Raw genomic sequence first — 10,681 nt, forward strand, 5'->3', positions numbered from 1 at the left:
CTCTCCCCCATTCTCCCAACTCTCACCGGCGGCAGCGGATCGGAGCAGAGCAAGAAGACCACCGGACTCCATCACCGGCGAGCGGATCATCAGTTGGCCCGCGGCAATGGCGGTAAGCACTTCTCTGTGTTTGACATGCAGAACTTTTTCCCGTTTGATCCGGCGATAGATTCGATCCACGGCGGAGGGGAATGGGGAATAGAGGTAGATAAGCATAGGGGTAGTTCATACTAGTTCATACCAGTTTGTACGAGTTCATAGTACTTCAAACTAGTTCATGCAAGATCGGAATAGAGGTAGATGCGGATGCAGAAGGGGGATTGGGGGATAGGGGGTACACAACGGACACCAGCTCACCGCGGCGGCCGCCACCGGCGTGCGGAGCGGTGGGTCGAGCCGCTGGCCTTTATCTTCTTCTTCATCCCCGTGCGGGTCGGCGGGTCGTCGTCGTCCTCGGCGGAGTCGAGGTCGATCTGCCAAGTACGACGGCCTGTCTCCGACGCCCTCGCTAGTATCTGCACCGCTTCTTTCTCCTCCTTGGGCTCCCCACCGATTACCGCGGGCGGCGCGATAGCCGTCTCCCAGTACACTGCGGCACGGCGGTCATTAGGAGCCAGTAGTTCTTGTACTTGCACCACTTCTTCCTCTGTTTAGCGTCGTCGGAGACGGCCTGATTCATGGCCCAGCGAATGATGTCAACTGCCATCGCGCCCTTCACTGGGTCAGGAATCAGCGTCTTCAGCTCTTCTGCAATGGCCTTCATGAGCACTGCATTAGATTCCTTCTGCATGTCAGGCATGGAGCCTAAGTTCGAGCACACCTCCATGGTGTTCTCGAACTTGGTGTGGTCACCAGCCAACCACCCGAGAAAGAAGGCCCTCCAGCCAATACCCCGAGGGAAGGGGTTGGCGTTGGAGCTGGAGCTAGAGCTCATGGCGATGGGGAGGAGGAAGGTTGACAGTGAGAGAAGAGAGGGGGTGGGTAAGTAGTGTTGGGTAGGGTGAGTAAATATAGGGGCGATGCAGAGGAGGAGAAGAGACAGTCATGCCGTTTTAACTACATGCTCTTCAATAAGCCATGAACTCCGTGTTGTGCCTGACTCCATGAATTGTGTGCAAATCGAGGAGAGCAATGAGGTGCTCCTGGCCGTTGACAACAAGGGCAAGCAGCCCCTTCACCCAATGCCCGACGAGGTTGTACTGCCGCCCACCGCCGAGCAAGACCCGAAGACGCCTGAGGATGGAGACGACGAGAGCATGGAGGAGCCCCCCAGCAACAAGCGCCGCAACTACGGCCACTACCATCAGGAGGATGGCCCGACTCACTTCTGCAAGGTCATCCTTGCACCGAAGCTTGAGTGCATCCCCATGCCCCTGGACTTCACCAAGCAGTTCGTCGCGGTGCCGACGGAGTTCAAGCTCAGGAACAACACCGGCTACTCCTGGAAGGTGACGGTGCAGATGGTGCATTTAAGGTTGCATTTGCATAGCCAGGCTGAGTTAAGAAGGCTATGCAATGCAGCTACTGTGGCCTACGGCAACCAAACACGCCCCAAAAATATTCACGAATTTCAGATATTGTTCCAAAATTTTGAAAATATTCATGACTTTCAAGAGTTATTCCATAAATTCGAAAACTGTTCATAAATTCAAAATGTGTGCGAATTTCACAAAATTAAACCGAATTTTAAAATGAGAAAAAAAGAAAAAGAAGAAGAAAAACTTAAAAAAAGAAGTAAACACATAGTAGAAAAATAAAAACGGATTTTAGAAGATGCGAGCGATCGAGGAGGTGGTGCGCGTTTGCCTGCTATTCTTGGACACGCCTGATTAATAGGATTCCCAGTCTCAGCACTCAACTTCTCCGAATTTCTACTACTATAGTACAGGAATTTTTAAATTTTGCTTGGCCTAGGTTTTCCCGCCATAGAAACACAACCCGTACCATGTATTTGCCACATCCAACGGTTAAACATGCGGCGAATCCCTGAAACGCTAGCCGTTCGTTCTCACGCATCCAACGGCAAACATTTGCTAGCTCTCTGCCGTCCTGCAAAAAGCAGCTATGCATGAGCCCATGTTTGCAAGGAAATCAATGAGCGGAGGGACACGGCAGCCAGATGGGTCCCATCTTCCGGAATCCTCCAGAACATGTGAATTACCTCCACCTCCACATTGCAGATCCACCCTGTCTCCTTGCAGGTTCTGACTTGGTTTGAAGTTCCTGGTGAGTCTAGGCTCACGGGAGCTGAACATCCTTCTACGGCCAGCTCACCACAAGTAAGCTGGCCATCCTTTTCTGTTACTTTGGGAATTTTGTGACGATTTTTTTCATGAGAATGTTGCCAAGTGATTCTTCTTGCCAATGTTGACGTGAAATACAGTTATAGTTATCCACTGGTCTGGTAGTAGCTTGCTGATTTTTTTCTACTTTTCTTGCACGCAAGGTGCTTGTGTTTTTGTCCAAACTGCTATCTGTTGGTAGACCATAAAAGGCAGTGCTATCTGAACATAAAGCACGTGTTCTCATTGTGTTCATACTCATAGCTATTTGTAAATTTGTATATGCTTTAGTTAATTTTCTCAGATTTAGCAACCTAAAAAATCATGCAATGCTTATACTGTAGGTTGTGGTTGAAAAGACCTGGCTTATAACAATCAAGAATCGAAGTCATAACCACGAGCCATCCAGTAAAATCCACAATATGGAAGGCCATGTTCCTGCCAAAGATATTACAAATGTTCACTCGATGAACCAATGTGCGTGTTTTTTATTACTGGTGCCTAACTATTATCCTTATCGATCTTTGCCTTGATATACCATGTGTTTTTGTGATGTTTTGTTTGGTGGGGAAATAGTATATGTCGCTGGAAAGCAGAATGATCCTTTAGATGAAAACAAAAGTTCTATGAAAATGAATTCTTATCATCGTAAGCATTTCCGCGACCTGGATAGATCTGCAAATGACTTCATATCAGAGGGAAGCCTGTTTGTAAAGGAATAGTGACTATAAAAGAATGAGGGTGAGTCCAGTGCAAGCTGTGACAATGCACAACCAGCAGCACAGTAGGAAAATTGAAGAGCTAATAAGAACATATACATGACAGGTTTCAGGCATTAGCTTGTCCTTGTGAATGTTCTAGACCAAAAGATATATTTGCGTGGTGCTAGATTCTAGCACATACAATACTTAAATCTATAGATTACCACTCCTTTATGAGTTATAGCATATAACAGAAATCCAGCAACAGAAGTGAGCACATGTAATTTTTATGATATAGAGCCGTTAGGCACTTAGGCTTCACATGTATGTGCAAGATACAAACATTTTTCAGCTTTAACATACGACAGAAACATCCTATCAACAGAAGTGAACACATTCCTTTTCTGAATGAAGAGGGTTCTTTACTCATTCGGAATCAGAGACTCAACAATGGTGGGACATGCTCCATCCATAGATTAGTAATCCTAATTTGATGTCCCAGTGATGGAGAATGCTAGGAGATGATTACATTTGAACAAAATTTGATCCCATGATGTGACTTACCAGTTTGAGAATATTAACTTCGAGTTTGTAAAATAAGTGTTAACCAAAATTACTCTTTGACATGTTTTGGAATTTTTTTTAAAAATCAATTTGTCCAGAAACACAGTAACTCGGCAAGAGGTTGTGAAGCTAAAACTCCATAGACAAAAGTGCTTGCTTGTAGTTAAAATTTTCTTGTTTGCATAGAAATTGTAATGAACATTGCACACTTGCAAAGCAAGTGCCTTCGACTAGTTTCGCAAAAAAAAAATGCCTTCGACTAATTTCGCAAAAAAAAAGTGCCTTCGACTAGTTACTATTTGGGCTCAGAACAATTCCATTATCTGGGCTGAAATTCGCACTCACCAGCCAAGCCCGTCTAACGATCCCATTATTCTCTCACGGGGTCGCAGTGACAGCCCGACGACGAAACAACAGCCGCCGCCCCTCCCCAAACCCTCGACAAGCCCACCTGCGCCGCCGGCCGGTGATGGTTCCCTACCGAGGGCGCCGAACCGGAGGTGGCAATGCCGCCAGGAGGAAGAGGCGGGGGCGAGCACGGGTACGGGGAGCCGGCGACCGCCCACGGAGACGGGGACGACGAGAACTCATCCCGTTCTTCGCCCCGGCCGCCGTTACCGTTGCTGCCCGGCCTCAACGTAATTCCCCTAGCGTCTGAGGTTTGCTCCAATCCTCCTAACTATCTTAGGTCTATGAGATGGTACTCTACTCGGAATCTGAGTGAACTGTCTCTACAAATTTTACAAGGAGCATAAGAAGAAACAGAAGCATGGGCAGGAGGAGGAACAGCCCGCGGCGAGCTTCCCGGAGGACACTCTCATCGACATCCTGTAACGGGTGCCCTACATGTCGCTGTGCCGCTTCAAGTGCGTGTCCAAAGGGTGGCTCGCCCTCTGCTCCAACCCCGACATCCGCAAGAGGTCGCCGCAGACTTTGTCTGGCTTCTTCTACTTTGATCACGGTTGGAACAAATCACGCCCTGGTTGGCGTTTCCTGAATTTGTCTCGGAAAGGTGCTCCCGTGGTCAACCTCGACGATCTCCCTTTCTTGGGCAGCACATATAGACATTTCGCTGTCACACAATGCAGCACCGGCCTTCTCCTCTGCCAATGCTGGAGATCACGCCCTCCTAGCTAGGGACTGCGGTTGGAATCATCGCCTAGATCTAGATCCGTGGATGTTTATCTGATGGCCTGAGGTTGCAAAATTCGATTATGTTGTCTGCAATCCTGCTACTCGGGAGTGCACTGTGTTGCCTCCTGTAGAACTGCCCGGCCACCTTTCGTGTTCCAGCCAAGGCAAGTACATTTTGGGTTTTGACCCGGCCACCCCATCCCGCTTCATTGTGTTTGCGCGCCTGAACACTAATTATGGCATGTCCATGGAAATGATCTACTCATCGGAAACTGGAGGATGGAATTCCATGCAGAGTCAGTGTGATGATATTGTGCTTTCATTGGACAGTCTAAGGAACACTTGTATGCTTGGCATATAGAGAAGTGATATGGCGGTCAACTCTCTGTTTGGGTTCTTGAGAATTATGATAGTGGTCAATGGACCCTAAAGTGGGTAGTTAATTGCTTTGAACTGTTTGGAAGGGATCGTCTCGAAAACGGGAAGTCCTACTCAATGTTTGCAATTCATCCAGAATGTAATTTTATTTTCCTGACTGCCGGTAGGGAGAAGATACTATCATACAACATGGATAATCAGAAAGTTATATGCACTCCTGTAGAATTGTTGGAAGGTCTACCTTACATTCACTGTTTTGCAGAATGGACAACAGAATCTCGAAAACTGGAGGATGGACTTCCATGCAGAGTCAGTGTGATGATATTGGGGTAGATCCATGCAATTTTTTCATTCAGTTTTTTCCTTTTTTCTTCTCGCATATTATGTCACTTCATTGAGACCTAGCCACACCCTTTGTGCAATTTCCTCTCTCATCGAATTGAGGAGCTCTTCCCTTCTCATTTTATTTCAAAACATAACCGATTTTAACAAAGTAGCTGAACTTGAACACGGTTTCCAGGCGACGTGGACGTGCATGTGACGTACTAATTCTCGAGGCCGCACGCGCTGAGCGCGCGCATGAACGCGACGGCACAGGGCAAGGCCACACCGGTGAACCTAGCGCACCACGCCTACTAGAACCTCGGCGGCCACGGCAGCGGCAGCATCCTCGGTGAGGAGGTCCGCCGCTTCGCGCCCCGGTACACGCCCGTGGACGCTGCGCTCATCCCGATAGGCCGCCTGGCACCCGTGGCCGGCACGCCCTACGACTTCCGCATGCCGGCCGCCGTGGGCTCGCGCATCGGCGGCCTCCTGAGCCGGGGCATCAATGGGTATGACATCAACTACGTCATGGACGGCGGGGTCCGGGATGGCGCGTCCGGCAGGGCGATGGAGCTGTGGGCGGACCAGCCCGGGGTGCAGTTCTACACCGCCAACAGGCTGAGCGGGGTGAGGGGGAAGGGCGGCAAGGTCTATGGCCGCTACGGCGCGCTCTACGTGGAGACGCAGGGGTTCCCCGACGCCGTGAACCGCCCGAGCTTCCCGTCGCAGATCGTCCGGCCGGGAAAGGTGTACAGGCATGACATGGTGTTAAAGTTCTTGTAGAGTAGTAGCTAGTGGTACCCGAGCTCGGTCGCTCGGTAGGCAACACAGTCACTCCTGTGTTTTGTGTACCGTCTGAATTTGATCGGTTGAGCTTCAAGGAAGGAATAAAAGCATGCATGCTGCAAGTTCAAGATTTTGATTGAAGAGTAAAATGCACTCAAGGTCACTCTTTAAAAAAAGTAAAATGAAAACATACTTTTAGAAAATGCAGTCTGGGTCACTCCGGCATGCAACATTGTCACTGCTTCAGCAACCATGGAGGGGCTGGGGAGGGAGTGGAGGCGGCCGCGTGACGATGGTGACCACCTCTGCTACAACCCCCGTTGAAAGTGCGTTATATCGACTAGAAGGGGGTGAATAGGCGATTTTTATGAATTCTTCACTGAGGAATTTGCGGGTGAGGAAATTCCTTAGTGAAGAACTACTTGCAGCGGAATAAGTACTCAAAAGTAAACATAACAGAACACAAGCATGGTCATCATGATGAAATGAAGGCAAGCACAGAGTACAGAAAGCGTAAACACAGGATAACACAGGATGAAGACAAACAGACTGAAGAATTTGAACTGAGGAAATTGAGAAAGTCTTCAGTCAAAGTCTTCAAACACAGATAAGAACAAGTGTACAACACAGTTATGAGGAAATGAAAGAGTTGAGGAACTAGAACCAGTAAGCTTGGTGAAGACAATGATTTGGTAGACCAGTTCCAACTGCTGTCTCAGTTGTACGTCTGGTTGGAGCGGCTAGGTATTTAAACCTGAGGACACACAGTCCCGGACACACAGTCCTCACTGTATTCTCCTTGAGCTAAGGTCACACAGACCTCGCCCAATCACTCGTGGTAAGTCTTCAGGTGACTTCCAAACCTTCACAGACTCGGTCACTCGGCGATCCTCAATTCCTCTTGGATGCTCTAGACCATGACGCCTAACCGTCTGGAAGAAGTACAGTCTTCAAAGGTAACAAGCGTCGGATCCACGCAGGATCAATCTCTTCAGTGATGCTCAATCACTTTGGGTTTGTAGGTGTTTGGGTTTGGGTTTCCTCACTTGATGATTTTCGCTCAAAGTCCTCGGAGGATGGGTTGCTCTCAAATGACAAGTGTCAGTTTCTCTCGGAGCAGCCAACCAGCTAGTGGTTGTAGGGGGCGGCTATTTATAGCCTAGGGAGCAGCCCGACATGATAAGACATAAATGCCCTTCAATGATATGACTGTTAGGTGGGTAGATATTTTGGGACAGCTGGCGCGGAGCACAACAACGGTCGGAAATTTGAGTATCAAATTCCTCAGGGCTATCATGTTCCTCACTGTGTAGGCAATCCGCACTGGCGAATTCCTAACTCCTCAGTCAGAACAAATTCCTCAGCGACCAGAAGAACTTCATCTCTGTCACTGAAGAAATTGACTGAACTGTATGAGATTTCCAATGGTTCACTCGAAGGGATTGGTAGGTGTAGGATTTTGAGTTGAGGATCACATGGAAATTTTTCCTTAGTATTTCCTCGACCCCCTTTAATAGTACGGTGTTTCCTATGACTCAAGAAAGAGAAAATGAAACTACGAAAACAAAAGTCTTCACGCTTCATGTTCCTCGAATGGATACCTAATCTTCAAGGTCACAACAATTTCTTCACTTTCAAAGTCTTCAGAAATCCAAAATCTGTTGGAAATATGCCCTAGAGGCAATAATAAAATGGTTATTATTATATTTCCTTGTTCATGATAATTGTCAATTGTTCATGCTATAATTGTGTTATCCGGAAATCGTAATACATGTGTGAATACATAGACCACAACATGTCCCTAGTGAGCCTCTAGTTGACTAGCTCGTTGATCAATAGATGGTTACGGTTTCCTGACCATGGACATTGGATGTCATTGATAACGGGATCACATCATTAGGAGAATGATGTGATGGACAAGACCCAATCCTAAGCATAACACTAGATCGTGTAGTTCATTTGCTAAAGCTTTTCTAATGTCAAGTATCATTTCCTTAGACCATGAGATCGTGCAACTCCCGGATGCCGTAGGAATGCTTTGGGTGTACCAAACGTCACAACGTAACTGGGGTGGCTATAAAGGTGCACTACAGGTATCTCCGAAAGTGTCTGTTGGGTTGGCACGGATCGAGACTGGGATTTGTCACACCGTATGACGGAGAGGTATCTCTGGGCCCACTCGGTAATGCATCATCATAATGAGCTCAATGTGACCAAGTAGTTGGGCACGGGATCATGCATTACGGAACGAGTAAAGTGACTTGCCGGTAACGAGATTGAACGAGGTATTGGGATACCGATGATCGAATCTCGGGCAAGTAACGTATCGATTGACAAAGGGAATTGTATACGGGATTGCTTGAATCCTCGACATCGTGGTTCATCCGATGAGATCATCGTGGAACGTGTGGCAGCCAACATGGGTATCCAAATCCCGCTATTGGTTATTGGCTAGAGAGGTGTCTCGGTCATGTCTGCATGATTCCCGAACCCGTAGGGTCTACAAACTTAAGGTTCGATGAAGCTAGGGTTATAAGGAAGGTTTGTATGTGATTACCAAATGTTGTTCAAAGTCCCAGATGAGATCCCGGACGTCACGAGGAGTTCCGGAATGGTCCGGAGACGAAGATTTATATATGGGAAACCCTGGAGGGGGCGCCCCCCTTGGCTTGGGGGGCAAGCCTTCCCCCCTTGGCCGCCGCCCCCCTCTAGATCCATCTGGAGGGGGTCGGCCCCCCTCTCCCTTGCCCCTATAAATAGAGGGGGGGTGGGAGGGCAGCCGCACCACACCCAAGGCGCAGCTCCTCCCCTCCCCAACACCTCTCCTCCTCCGCGTGGGCTTGGCGAAGCCCTGCCGGAGAACTGCCACTCCACCACCACCACGCCGTCGTGCTGCTGTTTGAGCCTTCTTCCTCAACCTCTCCCTCCTCCTTGCTGGATCAAGGCGCGGGAGACGTCACCGGGCTGCACGTGTGTTGAACGCGGAGGCACCGTTGTTCGGTGCTTGGATCGGATTCTGCCGCGATCTGAATCGCTACATGTACGACTCCTCTAACCGCGTTCTTGCAACGCTTCCGCATCGCGATCTTCAAAGGTATGAAGATGCACTCCCCTCTTGTTGCTAGTAAACTCCATAGATTGATCTTGGTGATGCGTAGAAATTTTTTAATTTCTGCAACGATCCCCAACAGTGGCATCATGAGCTAGGTCTATGCGTAGTTTCTATGCACGAGTAGAACACAAGTTGTTGTGGGCGTTGATTTTGTCAATTTACTTGTCGTTAGTAGTCTTATCTTGATTCGGCGGCATCGTGGGATGAAGCGGCCCGGACCGACCTTACACGTACGCTTACGTGAGACAGGTTCCACCGACTGACATGCACTAGTTGCATAAGGTGTCCTTATGAAGGGTAAATATAAATTGGATCGGATTCGATGAAAAGGGTCCTTATGAAGGGTAAATATAAATTGGCATATCACGTTGTGGTTTTGGCGTAGGTAAGAAACGTTCTTGCTAGAAACCTATAGTAGCCACGTAAAAATTTGTAACAACAATTAGAGGACATCTAACTTGTTTTTGCAGCAAGTGTCATGTGATGTGATATGGCCAGAAGGATGTGATGAATGATATATGTGATGTATGAGATTGATCATGTTCTTGTAATAGGAATCACGACTTGCATGTCGATGAGTATGACAACCGGCAGGAGCCATAGGAGTTGTCTTAATTTATTTATGACCTACGTGTCAACTCGAACGTCATGTAATTACTTTACTTTATTGCTAACCGTTAGCCATAGTAGTAGAAGTAATAGTTGGCGAGACAACTTCATGAAGACACGATGATGGAGATCATGATGATGGAGATCATGGTGTCATGCCGGTGACGATGATGATCATGCCGTCCCGAAGATGGAGATCAAAAGGAGCAAAATGATATTGGCCATATCATGTCACTATTTGATTGCATGTGATGTTTATCATGTTTTACATCTTATTTGCTTAGAACGACGGTAGCATAAATAAGATGATCCCTCGCTAAAACTTCAAGCAAGTGTTCCCCCTAACTGTGCACCGTTGCGAAGGTTCGTTGTTCCGAAGCACCACGTGATGATCGGGTGTGATAGGATCTAACGTTCGCATACAACGGCTGTAAGCTAGATTTACACACGCAATACACTTAGATTGACTTGACGAGCCTGGCATGTACAGACATGGCCTCGGAACACAAGAGACCGAAAGGTCGAGCATCAGTCGTATAGAAGATACGATCAACATGAAGATGTTCACTGATGATGACTAGTCCGTCTCACGTGATGATCGGACACGGCCTAGTTGACTCGGATCATGTATCACTTAGATGACTAGAGGGATGTCTGTCTGAGTGGGAGTTCATTAATAATTTGATTACATGAACTTAATTATCATGAACTTAGTGTAAAACCTTTACAATATGTCTTGTAGATCAAATGGCCCACGCTAATGTCAACCTCAACTTCAACGCGTTCCTAGA

The 10,681-nt window shown here is 47.7% G+C and overlaps 2 pseudogenes; both read left to right on the forward strand.

Moving 5' to 3' along the window:
* Positions 1–4,053: 4,053 nt before the first annotated feature.
* On the forward strand, positions 4,054–5,392 carry LOC109737599 (putative F-box protein At3g10240; annotated as a pseudogene).
* A 180-nt stretch (positions 5,393–5,572) lies between these two features.
* LOC109737600 (uncharacterized) lies at positions 5,573–6,166 on the forward strand (annotated as a pseudogene).
* The last annotated feature ends 4,515 nt before the right edge of the window (positions 6,167–10,681 follow it).

The sequence above is a fragment of the Aegilops tauschii genome, chromosome 7 (genome assembly GCF_002575655.3).
Source record: "Aegilops tauschii subsp. strangulata cultivar AL8/78 chromosome 7, Aet v6.0, whole genome shotgun sequence".
Taxonomy (NCBI): Eukaryota; Viridiplantae; Streptophyta; class Magnoliopsida; order Poales; family Poaceae; genus Aegilops; species Aegilops tauschii.